Raw genomic sequence first — 18408 nt, forward strand, 5'->3', positions numbered from 1 at the left:
TATTTTTATATGTAATTTTCAATTGTATATATATACACCTATATATTTTGGCCGGAATCTTATTGGAAACCGTCGAATTTGGCCGGAATCTCGTCAGAAACTGCCGATTTTGGTCGGAACATCGCCAGAAAAGTCCGATTAATCGCGATTTTGGTCGGATTTGATCATTGACCGATTAATTGACCGACTAGCCCAAAATTAATCAATGAAATAAAAACTAACGATAAATCAAAGATTAATCGATTGCGTAGTGGGGATCTTGACAAAAAGTTGCACTAATTAATTAATTTAAAAAGGTTTTATTCCATTTTTATATACTTTCCCGAGTTAATCAAAGATTATAAAAACGCACACACACACACACCCGTCTTCACTAAACACTTCTGGACCTCCTTCACCACCACCACCACCACCACCACCACCGGCAAATACTCCGGCGAGATGGAGTCTGCATCATTCAACATGTATTCTTCTATCTCTCGCTTCAACAACACACTCACAAACACTAAACTCCCACTCACCTCTTTCACCTTCTTTAAAACCAATATGATATCTTCTTCTTCTTCTTCTTCGATTCGTCTTTCTGCAAACCCTAGGTCCACCTTACCCTACGCTGACGTCACCATCACCTCATCTTCCACGTCAGACCGCCACCTCTCTGCTCTATCGAAGCTTCAAACACTCGCAAACGAATTCAGATCTATGCCGGACTCACTCGAACGAGTCAAGCTTCTCTTACACTACGCGAAGCTTCTACCGGAAGCTAACGAATCGATTAAAACCGTTTCCAATCGAGTGATGGGATGCACGGCACAGGTGTGGCTGGACGTGAAGATGAACACCGACGGAACCATGCGGTTTACGGCGGACAGTGATTCGGACATCACGAGAGGCTTTTGCTCGTGTTTGGTTTCGGTGCTTGACGGAGCCACGCCGGAGGAAGTGTTGGCGTTGAAGACGGAGGATTTGGGAGATTTGAGTGTTATTGGAGTCAATCTGAAGCTTGATTCTAATTCTAGGGTTAATACTTGGCATAATGTGTTGATTAGTATGCAGAAGAGGACCAAGGCGATTGTGGCGGAGAGGGATGGGACGACGGTCGGGGAGGCGTTTCCGTCTATGGTGATTACCAAGGAAGGTGTTGAGGCGAAAGGGGGGTTTGCCCAGGCGCAGGTATTGGATTTGGTTCTCGTGTTTTCAGGGTTGTCTATGTGAATCGCTAAAAAATTCGGGCCTTTGGAAAATATAAATTTGATAACCCATATATAAAAAGTAATCGAGTATTGTATATGCTTTGGATTTCGAGTAATCGAGTAATCGAGTATTAGGTATTGTTTAAACAAAACTTGTGATTGGGCCTAATACATTGTTTATATAATTTTTTTTATTTTTTATTTTTTAAATTTGGGCCTCTGGGATGATCGGGCCTAAGGCGGTCTCTCCATCCTAGACGGCTCTGCGTGTTTTGTTGATGTGATTGATTGATACAGTAGTTAGGAACTGTCATTGTTTTATTTAGTGTTGTAGAACTTGCTAGGTGCTAGTTGCAGGGTGGGGTAGAGGTGCACAAACCTGTTCCAAATCCTAAACCGGTTCGGTTTGGTCAACAAAAAGTCAAATCGGTTTTGGTTCAGGTTGAAATCGGTTTATGATTGTTTTTTTGACTGGTTTTTGGTTCAGTTAACCGGTTTGGAACTGGTTTTGGTGGAGAGAATCTCAAACTGGTTCCTATCGATTCCAAATCGTTTTCGGGCTGGTTCAGTTACCGGTTCTTTTGCCCTCCTCTAATCGGGGGCGGGGAACCGACTTGCAATTAATTGAGATAATCAGATTGGAAATTTATGTGTAGTTTTGGAAAATTATATATATTTATTCAAATTTTTTTTTTGAAATTTTATGTATAGTTATTCAAACTTATTAATCGGATTGTATTAATAAATACAGTTTTTCAAATACTTTAAAGATTTTGACAGAAATCTGACCGATTTGAACGATCTGGGCCGATTTAGACTGGGTTTGGCTGACTTACCGATTTGTTGGTTCGATTAGGTGAAATCGAATCAGTAGCGTACCAGTTAGCGATTAATCAATGACTCATCGCAATTTTACAACACTAGTTTTAATTGTATCAGATCAGGTTATTTCGTTCTGGCATTTTTAAATTGTTAAAGCTTCAGCTGAACTTTAGTGTAATTACAGGCTAGGTATTTGTTCCCTGATGATGTGAAGGTTCAAGAGCTTGCCAATTTGTTAAAGGAAAAGCAAATTGGAGTTGTCGCACATTTTTACATGGATCCAGATGTGCAAGGCGTTCTAACTGCTGCACAAAAGCTTTGGCCTCACATTCATATATCAGACTCGTTGGTTATGGCCGACAGTGCTGTTAACATGGCGAAAGCAGGGTGCAAATTCATATCTGTTTTAGGGGTCGATTTTATGTCTGAAAATGTTCGTGCAATTCTTGATCAAGCAGGTTTTCCCGAGGTAATCATCATATTATCAAATGTGAAATATATTGTTTTGTTTGTTATTCATTCACCTAGTGAGTTATATGGGTCTACTGTTGTTGCAGGTTGGTGTGTACAGGATGTCGGATGAACAGATCGGCTGCTCATTGGCTGATGCTGCATCCAGCCTTGCATACATGAACTATCTTTCTGAAGCTTCTAGTTCATCTCCTTCGTTACATGTTGTCTACATAAACACCTCGCTAGAAACAAAAGCTCATTCACATGAACTTGTGCTTACGATTACATGTACTTCTAATGTTGTACAAACCATCTTACAGGTTGTTCTTCATTCTCATTTGGGTACTACTGTGACAACCGGTAAATTCCCAAACCCATAAGCTAAGTAATCAACCTAATAATTAGGTGATTGTAAATATTAAGCGCGTGCATTTGTTATGTGCGCCCTGCGCGATCGCGCCATGTTAGTCAGCGCGTGCAGTTGTTATGTGCAACCTGCGCGAGCGCACCATGTTAAGAACCAGCGTGAGCATTTGTTATATGCGCCATGCGTGAACGTTTTGGCCTTATGTTTTTCATGAAACTTTATGTTGCCTAAATGGGTTGACCGTCACGCATGAGGCTAAGGCGGGTGCATCCCAAAACCAATTATGCGCGTGCGGGAGGGGAACTAACCTACCCGCATGGCGGGAACGTTGAGAGCTAGTTTGTCTGAAGCTCCAAGATGGAATTGACTTCAACATGACTGATCACTATGTTGAAATACCAAGACCACCTGGAGAATCTACAAATGAAACTCAAATGTCCCTAACTGCGAGAAGGTTACGCACCTACCCGCAGCAAAGAAATGTCCTACACGCAGAAAGCTATGCGCACAAAGTTATACGCGCAGAACACTTAGTCTATTCTCCAGTTATAAGGAGATTACTCCCGCCCGAAAGGAAACAGTAGCGTGTTTCAGAGATTTTCCACTTTTTACTGTACACTGACAAAAGTACCTGAAAAAGCACACTGTAACATGAAAAGTCAACTGTCAGCCACCCTATTCTCACCAACCCCAGACCTGCATGTTCTGTCCAAATCAAATCAAAATCTTTTATCCACCACTCCACTCTTAAGTAAATAATAATAACTTCCATACTTTATCATCATTACATTTAGATATGAAAAGATTTCAATCCCCTAAAGCAAGGGACTGTGTTCCCTTGAGTTTGCCTATAAATATGTAACCTAAATCATCACTCAAAACACACTTCAAAGAACTGCAAACTTGCACTAATCATCTCCCAAGCATCCATTATTTTCGATTCCGTTCCAGTTACTAGGTAAGCCGAGGTTATAAACTTGAGATCTACTTTCCAAACCTTATATTCTCCTATTTCTTATATACTTCTTGCTATTTCATCGTATTCTAGACCTTCAAATTCAAAGACCAACACCAAGAAAACCCGAATCTCGACTAAATCCCTTAACAAGAACCACAGGTGAGTCTCACAGCCCCTATTTTCACTGTTTTCACTGTTTTTAAACTACTTTCGGGGCGAGGGACACGTACTTAAATAATGTTTTATCATGGTATACTTACAAGCTATGCAAACGATTACGTGTTTAAGTTATGTTTCATGATGAGCAATGCGAACAGTTATCTATGGTATTTCAATGTTAGTGCACCAGATTCGAGTAAGTGATCACTCTACCATTGGAACTCTAAGGGTAGGGACTGCTGGTTTGATCCGCCCACTCGTAGGGGTCGCACCTCTTACACAGACGAGTGCCTAGTATGGTCATGGGGCAGTACTATGGGTTTGAGCCCGCTCGTAGAGGTCGCTCCTCTTACGCAGACGAGCGCCTTGTTTTCCGGCACAACGTCCGCGCGTAACCCGCGGGACGGTATTACAGTATTATTCGCTCGTAGTGGCAGCGCCACTTACACAGACGAGCACAGTTCCCAGAAATGTTCGCGCGAGAACCGCGCAACGAGTTTATCAGAATATGTTGATAGATCTATGTTTTACCAAGCATGTGTTTAATAATGCTATCAGAATTATGTTTCAGAATGATTTGTATCGAGATTATGATGCAATACGATTTATCAAGTTACTAAAACTTGTGAACTCACTCAGTTTATACTGATTCAAATATTTTTACGTGTCTTTCAGGAGATAACTAGGTAGCGCATGGAGTCACACTTAGAGCACCTCACGCTGAACATCTAAAACTAGCTTTTTGGAAGATTTTAGTTCTATCCCTTCGATGCGCGTGGTTGTACCCGCCGCGCAAAAGGGGATATGGCGTGGAAATCTTCAACAGTTTTTATACTTGGATGTTTTTATGTAATCTTTAAACAATGTAATGTATTTGTATTAAACATTTCATGCGCAATAAAAATCTTTGAATGTTTTGCAATGGCCCGTGCTTAATTATCAATCCCCACTCGTGCACGCCCGGCTGTTTCCGCCGCTCAGGGCCGGGTGTGACAGATTGGTATCAGAGCACTGGTTATAGCGAATTAGGAAAAGAAGTTTTAACCTAGACTATAACCGTTGGGGAATCGCATGAAATATTTTTCAAAGAAAATATTTTCAAAAGAAACTATACACACACTTAGGAACACGGGTCACACTGTCTAGTAAATAATGATAACATAATGTACTCAGAGTACATGCGCTAAGTCTAATATATTTTCACCCTGTTTAAGCAAGAATGCCTCCAACCAGAGCCAAGGGAATTACCATGACGCCCGAGGAACTCGCGGAAATAATCGCGCAAGCGATCGCAACACATGAGGCCAGCAAGGTCGAATCAAGTCAGGGTCGTCAGAACGAGACCCCAGAACCCGAATCAGGAGCCTTGGACAAAGGATGCTCCTATAAGACATTCATGGCCTGTAAGCCTTGGCCATTCAAGGGAACCGAAGGGGCCATTGGGCTCTACAACTGGATTGACAAGATGGAGACAGTCCTCTCCATTAGCGGATGTAGTGAGAACCAGAAGGTCCTTTACGCGACCTGCATGTTCCAAGAGGCAGCTTCGTCTTGGTGGAAGCTTCAAACGAAAACTTTGGGGCGAGAAGTTGCTCTCCACAAGACCTGGGAGGAACTGAAGGAAATGATGATGAGAAAGTTCTGCTCTCGCGCAGAAATCCAGAGTCTGCAGCAGGAATTCTGGAACCACACCATGGTAGGAACGGATATCGACGCCTACAACAACCGGTTCAATGAGCTTTGCCAGTTGGTGCCAGACATGGCAAACACGGAGGAAAAGAAGATCGAGAGGTATATTTTTGGGTTACCTCCTGTTGTTAGGGTTCCGCTCAACGCCGCAGCGCCTCCAACCTTTGATGAGGCGGTAGCGCGGGCCATCACCCTTACAAGGGATACGGTCCGTGCGGGTATGTTAACTACGCGCGGAACCGAGCAGCGAACCTCTGATCTCAAGAGGAAATGGAACTCTCACCACCGAGGGTCCGACTCCAAGCAGCCACCGTTCAAGAAGCAGGAAAGCGCAAGGGTTTACGCGATTCAGGCCGCGGAGCCACCACGAAAAGGATACAGCGGGCCTCGCCCATGGTGCAACAAATGCAAGTACCACCACGAGGGTGAATGCGCGAGCGTCACGTGCGCCAAATGTAACAGGCCAGGACACAAGACGGTGAATTGCCGTGCTAAAGAAGCTGGAGCCAATGACAACTGCTACGCATGCGGAAAGCCAGGGCATTTTAGTCGGGATTGCCCGCAAAAGGGGAACCAAGCTCGCGGGAGAGCTTTTGTGATCGGCGCAGGCGAAGCTAAAGAAGAGCCGAATGTGGTAACCGGTACGTTTTTGCTTAACGGCCATTTTGCATCTGTCTTATTTGATACTGGCGCTGACCTGAGCTTTATATCTGCTGAGTTTAAAAACTCCCTAGGCTTAGCAACCAGTAGGCTAGACACGCCTTATACTATAGAACTAGCCAATGGTAGGCAGTTATGCGCGAACGAAAGAACTGAGCAATGTGTAATAGTCATGGGAGGTCACGGGTTCAATATTAACTTGTTGCCAATAGACTTGGGAAGTTTTGACATTGTGGTAGGTATGGATTGGTTAGTCGAGAACCGCGCGGAAGTTATTTGCCATGAGAAGCAGGTTCGGATCCCACTGTTGAACGGAGAAACCTTGGTAATTCAAGGGGAAAGAAGGGGAGTTGCGACGAAACTGATTTCGTGCCTAAAGGCGCGAAAGTGCCTAAGGAAAGGGTGCTACGCCTTCCTGGCGCATGTCGTAGAGAAGAAAGGAGACGATCGAAGAATTGAAGACTTACCAGTAGTGCGCGAATTTCCAGAAGTTTTTCCTGAAGATTTGCCCGGATTGCCGCCGCCGCGACAAGTCGAGTTTCGTATTGATTTGGTCCCAGGAGCTGCGCCTGTAGCTCGAGCGCCTTATCGATTAGCTCCATCTGAGATGCAAGAGCTATCCAATCAGTTACAGGAACTATTGGATAAGGGTTTCATACGCCCAAGCTTTTCACCTTGGGGAGCTCCAGTACTGTTTGTTAAGAAGAAGGATGGTTCGTTCAGAATGTGTATTGACTACAGGGAGCTGAACAAGCTGACAATCAAGAATCGGTACCCCTTACCGAGGATTGACGACTTATTTGACCAGTTGCAGGGATCCAGTTATTATTCGAAGATAGATCTACGGTCAGGATACCACCAACTTAGGGTCCATGAGGAAGATGTGCCGAAAACAGCCTTCCGAACTAGATACGGCCATTATGAGTTCTTAGTGATGCCTTTCGGGCTAACTAATGCGCCGGCTGTATTCATGGATCTGATGAACCGCGTATGCAAACCATATTTGGACAAGTTTGTGATTGTGTTTATAGATGATATTCTGATTTACTCTCGGACCAAGGCCGAGCATGAGCAACACTTGAGATCGATTTTGGAATTGTTGAGGAAAGAAAAGTTGTATGCGAAGTTTTCCAAGTGCGAGTTTTGGCTTAGAGAAGTTCACTTTCTCGGTCACGTTGTAAACGAGAAAGGAATTCACGTTGATCCTTCCAAAGTCAAGGCCATCGAAAACTGGGAAGCGCCAAAAACCCCAACTGAGGTGAGGCAATTCCTAGGACTAGCTGGCTACTATCGACGCTTCATTGAGAACTTCTCCAAGATAGCTCTACCTCTGACCGCGCTAACTCAGAAAGACAAGAAGTTTGTTTGGGGCGAAAGTCAGGAAACAGCATTTCAATTGTTGAAACAGAAATTATGTAGTGCGCCAATTTTGTCTTTACCCGAGGGGACGGATGACATCGTCGTTTACTGCGACGCTTCACATCAGGGACTCGGATGTGTCCTTATGCAACGAGACAAAGTCATAGCGTATGCCTCACGCCAACTCAAGACCAATGAAAAGAACTACACAACGCATGATTTAGAACTTGGAGCGGTTGTCTTCGCGCTAAAGATTTGGCGCCATTACCTCTATGGTACAAAGTGTGTAATCTTTACGGATCACAAGAGCCTTCAACATATATTTGATCAAAAGGATTTAAACATGAGGCAACGAAGATGGGTGGAGTTGTTGAATGATTATGATTGTGAAATTAAGTACCACCCTGGAAAGGCGAATGTGGTAGCAGACGCGCTAAGTAGGAAGGAGCGAATAAAAACGCTACGAGTCAAGGCTCTAAGGTTGACCATTCATGCAGATCTCTCTACCCGCATCCGAGACGCTCAGCAAGAAGCCTTGAAACCAGAGTTTGTTAAAAACGAATGCCTTGGGGGTATGGTTAAAAGTTTGGAACTGAAAGAGAACGGCAATCTATATTTCGCTAACCGCATATGGGTCCCTCTCAAGGGAGGATTGCGCGAGCAGGTATTGAACGAAGCTCACAAGACGCGGTATTCCGTACATCCTGGCGCAGACAAGATGTACCAAGATGTTAAAACGCTGTATTGGTGGCCCAATCTTAAAGGCGCCATCGCGACGTATGTCAGTAAGTGCCTGACGTGTTCGAAAGTAAAGGCTGAATACCAGAAACCATCAGGGTTGCTTCAACAGCCAGAAATTCCCATGTGGAAGTGGGAACAAATCTCTATGGACTTCATCACCAAACTGCCAAGGACACCTGGGGGTTATGACACAATATGGGTTATTGTGGATCGGCTAACTAAGTCAGCGCACTTCCTGCCGATCAAGGAAACCGATAAGATGGAAAAGTTAGCCCGACTGTATATTCGAGAAGTAGTTTCAAAACATGGAGTCCCAGTGTCCATCATTTCTGATAGAGATAGTCGATTCACATCAAGGTTTTGGAGATCGTTACAAGGGGCTTTAGGTACTCGTCTTGACATGAGTACGGCTTATCATCCTCAAACGGATGGGCAAAGCGAGCGAACAATCCAGACATTGGAAGATATGCTACGCGCGTGCGCAATCGATTTCGAAGGTAGCTGGGATACTCATCTTCCATTGGTTGAATTTTCTTACAACAATAGCTATCACACAAGCATTAAGGCTGCGCCGTTCGAAGCTTTGTATGGGCGCAAGTGTAGATCCCCACTGTGCTGGGCTGAAGTAGGTGACAAGCAAATGACTGGTCCAGAATTGATCCAGGAAACAACAGACAAGATTTTTCAGATAAGGGATCGCCTTAAGACAGCGCGCGACAGACAGAAGAGCTACGCAGATGTGCGAAGGAAACCATTGGAATTTCAAGTAGGGGATAAAGTACTTTTGAAAGTCTCTCCATGGAAAGGAGTCCCCCGTTTCGGCAAGCGAGGAAAGTTGAATCCGCGCTACATTGGACCATTTGAGATCCTGGAAAGGATCGGTCCGGTTGCTTATAAACTCCGTTTACCCGCCGAACTCAGTGGAGTTCATAATACGTTTCATGTGTCCAACCTCAAAAAGTGCTTATCTGACGAAACGTTGATTTTGCCGTTGAAAGAGATTCACATCGACAAACAGCTGCACTTCGTAGAAGAACCTATAGCAGTAACCGATTGGAAAGAACAAAAGTTACGCAGAAGCAAAATCAAGTTAGTAAAGGTTCAATGGAACTCGAGGCGTGGGCCTGAATTCACTTGGGAAAGAGAAGACCAGATGCGCACGAAATACCCACACCTCTTTCAGAGCATGGCTTCTGACAGCAACGTCTCCTAAATTTCGGGACGAAATTCGTTTAACGAGGGGAGAATGTGACAACCGGTAAATTCCCAAACCCATAAGCTAAGTAATCAACCTAATAATTAGGTGATTGTAAATATTAAGCGCGTGCATTTGTTATGTGCGCCCTGCGCGATCGCGCCATGTTAGTCAGCGCGTGCAGTTGTTATGTGCAACCTGCGCGAGCGCACCATGTTAAGAACCAGCGTGAGCATTTGTTATATGCGCCATGCGTGAACGTTTTGGCCTTATGTTTTTCATGAAACTTTATGTTGCCTAAATGGGTTGACCGTCACGCATGAGGCTAAGGCGGGTGCATCCCAAAACCAATTATGCGCGTGCGGGAGGGGAACTAACCTACCCGCATGGCGGGAACGTTGAGAGCTAGTTTGTCTGAAGCTCCAAGATGGAATTGACTTCAACATGACTGATCACTATGTTGAAATACCAAGACCACCTGGAGAATCTACAAATGAAACTCAAATGTCCCTAACTGCGAGAAGGTTACGCACCTACCCGCAGCAAAGAAATGTCCTACACGCAGAAAGCTATGCGCACAAAGTTATACGCGCAGAACACTTAGTCTATTCTCCAGTTATAAGGAGATTACTCCCGCCCGAAAGGAAACAGTAGCGTGTTTCAGAGATTTTCCACTTTTTACTGTACACTGACAAAAGTACCTGAAAAAGCACACTGTAACATGAAAAGTCAACTGTCAGCCACCCTATTCTCACCAACCCCAGACCTGCATGTTCTGTCCAAATCAAATCAAAATCTTTTATCCACCACTCCACTCTTAAGTAAATAATAATAACTTCCATACTTTATCATCATTACATTTAGATATGAAAAGATTTCAATCCCCTAAAGCAAGGGACTGTGTTCCCTTGAGTTTGCCTATAAATATGTAACCTAAATCATCACTCAAAACACACTTCAAAGAACTGCAAACTTGCACTAATCATCTCCCAAGCATCCATTATTTTCGATTCCGTTCCAGTTACTAGGTAAGCCGAGGTTATAAACTTGAGATCTACTTTCCAAACCTTATATTCTCCTATTTCTTATATACTTCTTGCTATTTCATCGTATTCTAGACCTTCAAATTCAAAGACCAACACCAAGAAAACCCGAATCTCGACTAAATCCCTTAACAAGAACCACAGGTGAGTCTCACAGCCCCTATTTTCACTGTTTTCACTGTTTTTAAACTACTTTCGGGGCGAGGGACACGTACTTAAATAATGTTTTATCATGGTATACTTACAAGCTATGCAAACGATTACGTGTTTAAGTTATGTTTCATGATGAGCAATGCGAACAGTTATCTATGGTATTTCAATGTTAGTGCACCAGATTCGAGTAAGTGATCACTCTACCATTGGAACTCTAAGGGTAGGGACTGCTGGTTTGATCCGCCCACTCGTAGGGGTCGCACCTCTTACACAGACGAGTGCCTAGTATGGTCATGGGGCAGTACTATGGGTTTGAGCCCGCTCGTAGAGGTCGCTCCTCTTACGCAGACGAGCGCCTTGTTTTCCGGCACAACGTCCGCGCGTAACCCGCGGGACGGTATTACAGTATTATTCGCTCGTAGTGGCAGCGCCACTTACACAGACGAGCACAGTTCCCAGAAATGTTCGCGCGAGAACCGCGCAACGAGTTTATCAGAATATGTTGATAGATCTATGTTTTACCAAGCATGTGTTTAATAATGCTATCAGAATTATGTTTCAGAATGATTTGTATCGAGATTATGATGCAATACGATTTATCAAGTTACTAAAACTTGTGAACTCACTCAGTTTATACTGATTCAAATATTTTTACGTGTCTTTCAGGAGATAACTAGGTAGCGCATGGAGTCACACTTAGAGCACCTCACGCTGAACATCTAAAACTAGCTTTTTGGAAGATTTTAGTTCTATCCCTTCGATGCGCGTGGTTGTACCCGCCGCGCAAAAGGGGATATGGCGTGGAAATCTTCAACAGTTTTTATACTTGGATGTTTTTATGTAATCTTTAAACAATGTAATGTATTTGTATTAAACATTTCATGCGCAATAAAAATCTTTGAATGTTTTGCAATGGCCCGTGCTTAATTATCAATCCCCACTCGTGCACGCCCGGCTGTTTCCGCCGCTCAGGGCCGGGTGTGACAACTACCAACATTATTAACTGTATCTTTTATTTCACTAAATGCTACTCTACTTTAGTTGTTTACTTGTTTAATGTTTTGTTTATCAGGCTTTTGCTCAAGTACCGAACTTGAATGTATGGTATGGGCCTGATTCTTACATGGGTGCAAACATCATTGAGTTGTTTCAGCAAATGACAGTTATGACAGATGAAGAAATAGCGAAGATACATCCGGAACATACTAGAAACTCAATCAAAGCATTGTTACCTAAGCTGCATTATTTCCAGGTAATAAAGCGTATGAGTTATGACTTATATTTCTTATTGATAAATATAGTTTATAATGCTCATTGAATTGCTTGTGTTTAGGACGGAACTTGCATTGTTCATCATCTTTTTGGGCACGAAGTTGTGGAAAAGATTAAAGACATGTATTGTGATGCATTTCTTACCGCTCATTTTGAGGTCCCTGGTGAAATGTTCTTGTTGGCTATGGAAGCTAAAAGAAGAGGAATGGGGGTGGTGGGGTCCACCCAAAACATATTAGATTTCATAAAAACGAGGGTACAAGAAGCCCTCGATAGAAACACCGATGATCATCTTCAGTTTGTGTTGGGAACAGAATCAGGAATGGTGACATCCATTGTTGCAGCTGTTCGTCAATTATTGTGTTCTTCAGAAGCCTCTTCTAGGACAGGGAAGTTAGTGTTGAAATAGTTTTTCCAGTTTCATCAGATTCAGTTACCACAGTTTCACAAAAGTCGTCCATGGGTCTAAATTTGGGTGATGTATTAAACGTTTCTGTAATACCGGGAGTTGCAAGTGGCGAGGGGTGCTCTCTTCATGGTGGCTGTGCTTCCTGTCCATATATGAAGGTGGTTGTCTATAGCAACTTTTTTTTTTATAAAAATATATATTGTGTTAGATAAAGTTTAGTAATTTAATATTATGCAACAGATGAACTCTCTCACTTCACTTCTTAAAGTGTGCACTAGCCTACTGTTTGGTAAAGATGGTCTTGCGCAACATGAAGCTGGACGATTTAGTTTGCTTACACCAAAAGGAAAATTAATTGCAGATGTAGGTTGTGAGCCGATACTGCACATGAGACATTATCAGGTGATTTATTTTCGTAATGTCAAAAAATGAAGAAAAATAATTTTACGTGCGGGTTTATTTACGTGTATTTATGTTTCTTATTTCAGGCAACCAAAAAACTGCCGGAGAAGCTTGTTAATCAGATCCTTGGTGCTGGTAACAATGGAAGAGACACATAGTTGAACTCATATGCTACGCCTGCGGGGGTGTTGAATTTTTTATTTGTCCTTAAGATGGCAAATACTGGAGGGAGAGACATAGCAAAACTTGCCATGCCAACATTATACAAAGACATGCCATGTATAACAGTGTATGTTGTCATTATAATTTCATAGCATTGTTTCACTACTTTATACAAGTAGCTAACTCTTTACAGAGTCCGCGAATTATGTCATGATAACACTAATAAATTCAACTGAGGGTGATGGTTTCATGTTTGATTTCTTCATCATTTTGATTTATTTTAATTGCATGCAAATAGTTGTTTTTATTTATTATCAAAGTTAAATAGATTTGGGTTCAAGGATGCCTAAAATTCATCAAAACCAGACAGATCCAAATAATCAATCCACTATTATTATTATTATTATTATTATTATTATTATTATTATTACTACTACTATATATTTAGAACTTTGGTGCCATAAGGACCCTATTGGGCCATTTTGCGGCACCTTAACGGTGGAAAAGATTTTTTGTTTTTGTTTTTGTTTTTTGTTTTCTGAATTTTTTGGTATTGTTTTGTTTTAGTTCACTTTGCGGCACCTTAGCGGTGGAAAAGATTTTTTGTTTTTGTTTTTTTCTTTTGATTTTTTTGTTATTGTTTTGTTTTAGTTCCAGTACCGTAACGTAAACCAATCGAATGTCGATTTTCTTTTTAGTTTCGTTATCGTAAAGAACGTGACGGAAACCGCCCGAATTTGCATAGATTGATCGCCTTAACGCCCGGGATCAGCAACGGTTGGGTTTTACCAACATTGCCTCATTGGTCCACCTTAATTTTTCTAACTTTTGTTTTATTTTTGGTTTTTGTACCGGCAAAAAAACACGCGTAATCAAAACCGACCGAATTCGTATTGACTTACCCCCGTCCGAGTAAGCAAAAAATGCTTAGGTTTTACCACTGCTCGAGTTTACCGACATGCCCGGCATAACGCACCGGGTAAAAAACAAGTTAATACACAAAACTGATTCTAAGACTATTTTCCAATTTAAGTCACCCATTTTGTCAAACACATGATGATAGAAATGGGCAGAATTATCCAAAGGGCATCCTTCATGGACCAAAAACTTTTATTCCATCTTGGACTAAAGCAAACCATACAAAAAAGATATGGTTAAGATATCTTGGATAGAATGCATAGTTGCATACCAAAGAAAAGGTATCCCAAAGATATATATATATATATATATATATATATATATATATATATATATATATATGTTTTTCTATTACAGTTCTATATAATTTTCAGAGTTAATTATTTATCCATAATGCATATTTGATTTTAAGTATTAGAAATTACACGGGTAATTTTGCTATTCACATACGAGTAACATGGGCGATTGTTGGAGTGAATGAACAAGGACTATCCATGTTACTCGCGAGTGAACAATAGACTTAGTGAATGAACATGTGAAGTCGACAAAGTATAATACCATCGTATAACTAAAACAATTATTTAAAGGAGAATTATGAAAATAGACATTCTGACTCACTTCTTTATAAAGCAAACATTGAATTTTAGGCTTAAAAAAAGCATATCTAAAACCAACCAGTCAGCAAAATGCCAATAAGCTTAGTTGTGAAAAAAAAAAAAAAGCCTTGAAAGCAACAAACCAAATCAATACATCTGTAAAGGGTGCTAAATTTTAGCCTGAGATTAAGCCTCTATTTTTAGCTGGCAGGGCTTTTGATGAGATTTAGCTCCTGCATTTAGCGGTCAATTAAGATTTAGCTCTACTTTTGGTCAGAGTTAAGATTAAGCCCTTGCTTATAGCCATCGACTGAAGTTTACCCAATGCTATTATATATGTGTACTAGGATAGAGCCCATGCGATATACGGGTGGTTAAAAAAATAAAACAAAAAGGTTAAATTTAATAATATACATAATAACATATCTTATGGATTTATAAGACATAAATAATTTTCTAAATTTCATAGATTAGTAAGAATAATTTGTATTTGTAATATCTTATGGATTTATAGGACATAAATAATTTCCTAAATTACATAGATTAGTAAGAATAATTTGTAGTTGTATTTTAAAAGAAGTTAAAATGGAAAGTTGTGAATCTATACCAATTAAGAAAAAGAGCAAGCTAACGTCAATTCATTCTAGTTGAGTTGGTAAGCCACAAACATTTTAAAAGTAAGGTAGTGAAGTTCAATTCTCATCAACAACATATTTTTTATTTTATCATTTATGAAGAGGAAATTATAAAAATGTAATATTTGCTATATTCATGGACTCATAGTACTTTTCAAATCTTTTATCAAATCTTTTACGCTTAATTAACATTGCCTGATTGGTTGGTTTTTAATATACCAATTCTTTAAAGGCTAAAGTATGCCAATATCTTGATTAAAAAATACAATCAAAATTTTTATTCTAATGGTTTTACCATACATAAATTAGTTAGGTTATTATGTTAAAACTAGTAAATTACACGGGCTGAATCATGAATGTATATATAGGTTTACGAGCAATCTCTCCCACCAATGCAATTCACATACAATTGGCAATCCTCAAATTCGAAGAGCAAAATCAAGTTTTAATGAACCAATAAGTATTACAGGTTTTACTCTTGAATTTCAGAAAAGATATATATTATTTTTACGATTAGAAAAGTGAATATCTTTTGACTTCTCTTAAATATTCACGTTGAAAATTGGATTATGTGCGGAACCTCCACAATTCCACGTTCATATATTATATGAATTATAGGAAGTATATTTTTGTAGGAAGGGTAAGAAGTAATCTTATCCATTGATTTTGAGCATGATGGGTTGAGATTAGTTTAGGGGGGAAATCAAGTGTGAAAGAAGGGGGAGTGCATAAAATGAATAACCTATTTGTTGACTTTCTTTCTCTCCACATGCAAGACACATGCCAAATTCTCCCATCATTTTAAAACGTGCATAACTTTTTTTTACGACGTTTTTATTGAAAAACAAATTCACCATAATAACGAGTGTTTTTTTATCTTTTATATGAGTACCATATTGTAATATAAAAATTAAAAAAAACTTAGTGGGTTTTTTACAAATTGTGTCATACAATAGTATTTTTCATTGTTTTTTTTTTCATTGTGTTTTTCCCATGGTATTTTTATATTGTGTCATACAATTGTGTTTTTATTATTGTGTTTTTTTTTCATTGTGTTTTTCATAGTGTTATTCATTGTGTTTTCGGACTTTTCCGGCGAGGTGGTGGTGGTGGGTGACGGTTGTGGTGGCGGTGGGCGGTGGGGTGGTGGTGGTTGTAGGATATAAGTGAAGATGTAAATGAGTTTTATGTAGGTGGGTTTTGATATTTAAGTGTTGACTAAAATACCCTCCTTCCTAGCCTTCTTAGGAAAATCAAACTTCTTATTTGAACATAACCCTATAATATATTATCAAATCTTACCGTTATTATATCATATCATAACATATTGAAAATGTTTAAATACAAAGAACTTCTTTTCAATCGAAAGTGTAAGAAGGATTATTTGACATTGATTTCAGTTTGACCAAATAGGGGGTAGTTTAGACAACGCACAATTTTTGACTTTTTTTTCAAATTTTCTCCACTATTTTAAAAATATTGATAACTATTTATACTAATTTTTCTTAAAAAAAAAAACACAACTACCAAATCGAACATTTTATTTTTCTTAATTTTAATACCTTAATTCAATACTTTCTTTAAAAAAAAAAGAGTACATTTAAAAACTTAGATTTACTAACGCGTATGATTATTATTTTTTTCTTCATACGCAATTAGTTTTTTTCATATATAATTATTTTACGTTAAGCATAGTTATTTTACTTAATATGTAATTATTTATCTTCCTCATACGTAATTATTTACCTGATTCATAATTATGTAATTTTTATACGTAATTTAAATTCTGCATTAGTAGTAGTTTTTATATAACTGTTAAAATTTGATTTCCTTTATTTTCTTTTATTTTCCTTTATTTTGCTTCATACGCATGTTCTTAGAGCCGAGGGTCTCTCTGGAAGCCACCTCTTTATTCCTTTGAATAGAGGTACGGTGTGCCTACATCACACCCTCCCCAGACCCTACTTATAGCTTTGCTGTCGGTGGGATTTTACTGGACATGATTGATTGATTGATTGATTGATTTATAATTATGAAATTTTTTTAGGATAAGAAGGATTCACCCCTAATATATGACATGATATTATCATGTTATTATTATTTAGTTTTATAAAAGATCTCCATTACCCTGGGAATGGTAGAAAACCCCTAAATAATATCAATTCAATTCAATTCAATTGGATCATCTGATAGTCCAAACGCAGATCCATTCACTTTGTGCATCCGTTGATTGTAAGTTTTTTCATCTGATTATTGTATGTATTGTATTTGTAGCTGCCTTCAAATAAACATGTTTATCTATCTGAATACAATCTGTCAATGTAATCATCATGTTTTTCTACCGTCTGTTATTAGCCGCCATTGCTTCTAAATTAGCTTGTACGTTTATAGTATTATTAATTCAGCGTTAGATATTAAAAGTTTATTTAATTTACAGTTGAACTATTGAAGTACTCCTTGATCAAGTTATTTTAAATGAAAACCTAGTGTGTTAAATTTTGTTAGGGCTGCAAACGGACCGAACGTTCAGCAAACTTTTCGGTGGGAAGTTTGTTTGTGCTCGTTCGCTTCACAAAGGAACGAACATGAACTAAGAATTTCTTTTGATTAACTAAATGAATGAGCACGAACAGAGGCATGTTCGTTCAATTGTGTTTGTGAGCGTTCGATAATGTCTTGGTTTATGTTTGTTAATGTTTGTTCATTGAAGGTTTTTAATAATTTTTAATGACTTTTCTAATATTATCATAGAGTTTAGGCAAATTTATTAACTATAAAACAAAAATAAATACGTATGATAAGTATATGATAATTTATATGTAAAATTAACATATGAATATGAATTAAAAGGAAAAAACACCAACACAAACTTGCTAGCTGGACCAAATGGTTAATACCGACCATTCTCCGCTAACCAAATCAAGTAAAACATTGTTTGTGTTTGTGAAACGTTAACGAACAAGTTCATTTCTTTGATGAATGAACACTAACGAGAAATTTCGTTTGGTTAGGTGTTCGTGAATTCTTTGCTTGTCCGATAAAAGCTTAACGGACTTACATGAACAAGGCTTTGTTCGGTTTGGTTTGCTTACAGCGCTATTGGTAGCTATGCAGTGCAATGCAATTACAAAATTAACATAGCAGTAACTGCTAATCACTAGAAACTAACTACCATGCTTATTTTGATATGTTTTTTTTTTTATTTTTTATAGAATTGTTAAA

General features: G+C 39.4%; 1 pseudogene across 1 annotated transcript; it reads left to right on the forward strand.

Moving 5' to 3' along the window:
* Window positions 1-437: 437 nt before the first annotated feature.
* Window positions 438-13033, forward strand: LOC143600284 (quinolinate synthase, chloroplastic-like; annotated as a pseudogene). The gene is made up of 7 exons (XR_013147453.1): window positions 438-1173; window positions 2200-2484; window positions 2573-2788; window positions 11865-12044; window positions 12126-12631; window positions 12714-12875; window positions 12962-13033. The product of XR_013147453.1 is annotated as a quinolinate synthase, chloroplastic-like (transcript).
* Window positions 13034-18408: the final 5375 nt, after the last annotated feature.

The sequence above is a fragment of the Bidens hawaiensis genome, unplaced genomic scaffold, assembly GCF_021521415.1.
Source record: "Bidens hawaiensis isolate Kalapana, Puna unplaced genomic scaffold, B.hawaiensis_p1.1 tig00000237_1, whole genome shotgun sequence".
Classification (NCBI taxonomy): domain Eukaryota; kingdom Viridiplantae; phylum Streptophyta; class Magnoliopsida; order Asterales; family Asteraceae; genus Bidens; species Bidens hawaiensis.